Consider the following 6000-nt stretch of genomic DNA (forward strand, 5'->3'; position numbering starts at 1 on the left):
CCAATGACGATTCTCTCTGACCAATCAGTGATCTGCAGCAGTGTTTACAAGTCATATTTTTTGTATCGGTACGGCTCGCTTGGAACCTCCTAACCAAGGTGGTACTAAAAAAAACTGTACCCAGTTGAAAAACCCTCAAAAAGTGATCTGTACTGAGCTGTACCCCGTGCCATACCATACGATGCAGTTGGAAAAGCGCCATTTGTTCAAACCTCAGCTCAAAAATATCAATTTTTAGCTGTTTGTAGGTTCATATGTAGAATAAAATGTGTTTTCAATCCGAATGGTCAAATGATTTCAGAAGTCAACCATGACATGAACATAAATCTGAGCTGTCCTGGCTCTTCCATGGGCCACCAGTGAGGTCATAGATCACCCCCTGGCTTGGTTATGCAGAGATGGACTACTCTAAATTACAGGCCATGCTTCGTTAAACTGATTTATGCAAGCAGACTGGTTTTGTCGGAAAATTAATTGTCCGTCCTCATTGTCGGCACTCTGGTAGATGGGGTTTATAGTCGTTAACGGTCAACATTTGTCCTGCGCCTGCAGGTGGAATAGTAGTTTACAGACAAGAACGGCACGCTGAACCAGAAGCAACATGGAGTTCATCGAATGCTGTATAGATGGGTTCCAGTACAGATTCAAGACACCCAGAGCGAGGGGACGGCTTCACTGTGACGGACGGGCCTGTGAAAACCCTGCAGCAGAAGGTGGCATGGGTGAGTTACACTCATTCTGAGACCCAAAGGACCTCAGATGGGATGATTTTACATTTACGGTTCGTGTTGTGTTGTGTGCACCTCAATATGTAAACTGACTGCAGACCTCTGAGTTGAATTATGAATCTCTCGTTGTTGGCTGCAGATATCAACACAAAGGCAGTAGTAACGGTTAATGTTTGTAGTGGCAGGCTATGTAAGTACTCATAGTTCTGTTATATTAACGTCCTTTTTTTTATCACAGTCATATTCATCATAAACAAGCAGTCCCTTTGAGAGCACTTCTTTTGCGAGGGCCCTTGTCAGTGTGTAGTGCACCATTATCTGTATACTAGGGTTGTCATAATACCAAAATGTTAGTAATCAATACGGATACCCCAGTGAAATTTCACTGATATCTACCAGTTCGATATAACCACAATATGCTATCGTGCTATTGTGTCTTTTTATATAAAAAAGATATTGAAGATATTCTATTATATTATAAATATATAACATAAGAAATAATATGATGTTATTACATTATATATAAAATATAAACCAATAAATTAAATTGGTTTAATCAGTATTTCTCACTTGGGATTCATTTATCAAGGTCAACTTTTTTTAGATGGAAGTAAAGTACTATAACACACCAGTGTTAGATTAGTATTATTAGTATACTATTGTAGTCTTTATTAAAATTTTGAGTAAGTTTATTATATTTAGTTGTCATTTTCATTTTGAAGTTTGAGTTATTTTGCTGTTTTTGTCGTTTTCATTTTATATTTATATTATTAATTTTTTTAATTCATCTTAGTACTTCACCCTAAACTTTTTTTTACTTTTAGTTAGTTGCAAAACATTTCTAATTTTTCATCTAGTTTAATAGTTTTCATATAATATTTGTATTTTATTTTTATTTCAGTTGTTTTTTTTTTTTTGTTATTAAAAACCTGTAATTCTCACAATGTGTTTGTAGCATGTATCATTTTGTATGCCTCTTTATTTCTATCTATCAGGAGAAAGAGGAATTGTTCCTGCGGGCCTTGTGGTCTGTGTCACACGGTGCAGGTGAAGGAGGCTGGATCGGAAGTTCTTGTGGGACCAAGTTGATGGGATATCGATGGGAGCGTTGCTGTCCCAGCCAGAGGAGGGAAGGAAAGAGGCTTTTATTGCATCCTCTCCTGATGAGATCGCACTGGTGAACGGAGCATGAAAGTAAGATAATGATATGTTTTTTTCGGTCTGATAATAACCGTGTTTGGCACTTCCTGGCATAACTTCTTTCCTGTTCAGATACGGCTTCACCTTTCCTTGGTCTGTACAAGGAGAGACAAGAGCATGAAGATAACAGAACATGCAAAAAAATGTATAGAGGAGTGAGTTACGGACCCTTGAAATAAGAGACTCATTAAGAACAATGCTGTTTTCTATCATGCTGCATTAATTACTTCCACTCCTAGATGTTTTTAAGTTATATTAAAATTAGTTGTATGGCAGTTAAGTGTATACATGAGATTTATCTAACATTTCAGGTACAAGTTGCTCCATGTCCTAACTTTGACCCAGTGAGACGGAGAATGAGCGTCATTGTGCAGACCAAATCAGGTGAGCTGGAGATCATTAGTGGTGCTTTGCTTTTTGCTATTGCTTATACTTAGGGTTATAGATCTGAATATACAAATAACACGGTGCATCATTTTTCCTGTGACATGAATGATAACACCAAACCATGTGAGGAGTGGATGACCTTTTTAGTGATGAACTTGGCGTGCGACTTGGTGGATAGAAGATGATGAAAATGTCATAGGTTTGCATTGAAGCAGGGACCGAAGTACAGATTAGATTTTTTTTTTTAATTCTTATTTGAATTTATTTAATTTGGCACTATAATATTTTGTATTCTTGTTTTAGATCGTGTCTCTTTAAATGCTACATGTTTTTAATTTCAGAATGAATAGTTGCTAAGTAATAAAATTGAATAATTTATACTGACAGTCAGTACCACTCTGAAAAACAGCAGCCACTTAGCACATCCCCCTGAGCATCTTAGCATGGTGTGTTTGTGAGTTCTGCAGATGATGACGCTGAATGTCTCTCACCCCCACTACTGTTTATTTAGGGGAGACGTTGCTTTTCTGTAAGGGAGCTGATTCTGTCCATCTTTCCCTAGAGTCCAGACCTGAGGAGGTGGACAGGATTCGCATGCATGAATTGAGCGAAATGCAAACGGTACTACCACCAGAGATTTCAGCATGATAATATCTGCAGCGTTTCCAAGGATAATAGATCCATTTTGACTTTATAGACTGGAATAAAGCTATACACTCATTCATTTACTCCTCTGTGGTTAATCGGAGATGGTCCTTTAGAGACATGAATACATTAAAAGGTCAGTAAATCTTCTGGCCTAATGTCATGTTTTTCCCCCCCTCCCCGCTCACCAGGATGGGTTACCGTACACTGTGTGTGGCCTATAAAACATCTGAGTGCTGAGAATATGCTATGGCATACACTGGGCTGAGGGAGGCTAGACTGGGCTCCTCAGGATAGAGAGGAGAAACTCAGGGCTATGTATACCCAGGTGGTGCAGATGGGAATGAGTCTGATTGGCGGAACTGCTGTGGGAGGACCGTTTCTTAACCCCAACTGGCATTTACACCATGATATATTGTTTCCACAAGGGACTACTTCTGAATACACTTACAATCTTTGTGTCCCAGACTTCATGAGGAGGCCAGCAGAGACCAGGGATGCCCTTTACAGGGTGCTGGTATGAAGTTTGGGGTGCTGACGGGGAGACAAATGGAGCACGGCACAGTCCCACCTGCTATTCCTGTCGTTCTGTTTTCAGCGGGGTAACCAGAGCCATTGGCACTGACTGTGCGGACACTGATGATGCGAATTGAAACCGTGATGCGAACTTTCATGAGTTGCTACAAGGAGTACCATAACAAAGGCATGAAGGCGGCCCCGCCTTTCAAGAGCTGGGGTCACCAGGGTCATATCCATTACGTACTGGCTTTGGTATACTAAGACTCACACAGACTTCCTCCTTCGCTTGTATACTACTTCTTTTCTTCACAATCTTCGCTTATCAGTCTCAGTTTAAATTAAATTATTTTGTCATCTAAGTTTAATCTTTAAAAACAGAAATTTATAACTAATTAAATAATACCTTAATCCCTATTTATTGTACATCTGCAGCAAAACATTTTTGATCTTAAAAAGCAATATAAATATTTTTATACTTTTATATTTTTTCATTGTTATTTTTTACTACTCCGAAAATTAAATAAAAGTCCATGTCTTCACTTTACTTGTAGATTTTAAGTGTTAGTTGTTTTAATTTCTCATTTAGTTCGACAAAACTTGTAATAAGTTTTAATAGCTACCATTTATCAGTTATTGTGTTGTACATGAACATAATTGTCCAGTGAATCAGAATTGGCCAGAATTTAATAATATCGGTACATCTCCGGTACACTTGTGGTAGTATATTTAATGACCTCCTAATTTAGTGTCCATTTTTGGTCCTACAGGATCTGGTACGAACTGCAAATCAGGAGTCCGGCTTTCATCATAGATGGGGCGACTTTGTCGTTATGGAGGACCCCCCCGCATGATGGCGATTCCATCAGTACATAGAGCTTTTTCTTCTGCAGATCTTGCCAGAACTGCAAACTGCTGTGCTCTGCTGCCGCATGGCCACCCCTGCAGAAAGCTCAGGTGCACGGGCTGCAGACCGCACTTGGCCGGGCTCTTTATTGGTGCGTATAAGAACATATCTTATAACTTTAATGAATTAGGTTTGGCTAAAATTCACCTTGTATATCCAATTTAGTCTAGTGTAGATGGTGAACGAACTCCCAAGGTTTTCGTCCATCACTCTCCCTCCATTGGCGACGGGGCCAATGATGTTTATCATGATTCCTTGCGGCAATTGGGTCTGGGTGAGACCTCGCCAGAGATCAATGTACCACTAACTACTATTAAGTTTGTGGTCAAGATTTTTTTTTTTTTTTTGTTTGTCAGGAAGGACACATTAAATTGATCAAAAGTAACAGTGAAGACATTTATAAGATTAACAAAGATTTCAAATAAATGTTGTTCGCTTTGAACTTTCTGTATAGCAAAGAATCTTAACTGTTTTTCAACATTGATGATAAAACAATGTGCTTGAGCTTCAAATCAGGAAATTAGCAAGGGTGTATCATATGACACTGAAGAGTAATGGGGCTGAAATTCAACTTTGCATCACAGGAACAGAAATTTTTAACATTGTAAAATAGATTAAAATAGAAATCCAGTCGTGTTTGAATTTGTAATAATTTGACAATAAGTACTATTGTTTACTCTATTTTTGATGATTAAGGTGAAACATCTCTTGCTCAGCCGTTGTTTCTCCCACCGCGATGGAAGTGTTTACGTTATTATTTTGTGTTCAGGTATTAAAGGTAAGGAAGGACGTCAGACAAGCTGTGAGGAACAGTGACTACGCCATTCCTAAACTCAAAGCATTGTCACGAAGCTTTTGCTAGCTCATGGGCATCTCTACTATGTGCGCATTGGTGGTCGGCTCATCGTCGAGTACACTTCTTTTATCAAGGTACGTTTGGCCTTCAGTGGACCGGGTTTTCAAGTCTGTAAATAAAAATGTAGTTTTGTTTGTACAGGGAATCCTTCTTTGAGTTTTAGGATTTTTTTCTCTCTCCTGCCGAATCTTTTGCTCATCTAATCTTACCTCAGTTCCCTTGTCAGTTTTTTCTGGTGGATCGTCTCAGGCAGTAGCAGTATAATACTAAATGAAAGGGCCTTTTAGAGAAACTACGTCCTCGCAGTTTCCGTCTCATCGTCTCTTTTCCTTTTTGAATTGCCCTCTCTAATTGTCTTTTCTCGTCTCTCGTGCCGTTCTTTCATCTGAGATATGATATATATAAACAAGCATACAAACTAATACAAATTTGGTCTTGAGTCAGAGCTATAGTGTTAGGGTTTCATGTGTGCGCAAATTTTGTCCCGGCGCTCAACGAAACTCGGTTAGGAGGTTAGACTATCTGGCTTGCGTTGTGTCCACTCTCTTGCTTTTCTTTTTATTTCTTTAGTGAGTCTCTTTTTTCCTATCACTGCTTTTGCCACCTGTGAAAATAATAATAAATAAATAAATATAATACTATATAAAATATATAGATAATATAGAATAGATGATTTAAAAATCACCGTTTAACTGTTTCAAAAGTCTCGTTTTAATTTCTGTAATTGGATTTTCGACCTTACATTTTCCATCATGTTGTTT

The 6000-nt window shown here is 38.5% G+C and overlaps 1 pseudogene; it reads left to right on the forward strand.

The window, feature by feature from the left end:
- The window catches only part of LOC122147537, a 46965-nt pseudogene extending 45045 nt beyond the window's left edge, over nucleotides 1-1920 (forward strand).
- The last annotated feature ends 4080 nt before the right edge of the window (nucleotides 1921-6000 follow it).

The sequence above is a fragment of the Cyprinus carpio genome, chromosome A14 (genome assembly GCF_018340385.1).
Source record: "Cyprinus carpio isolate SPL01 chromosome A14, ASM1834038v1, whole genome shotgun sequence".
NCBI classification, from domain to species: Eukaryota; Metazoa; Chordata; class Actinopteri; order Cypriniformes; family Cyprinidae; genus Cyprinus; species Cyprinus carpio.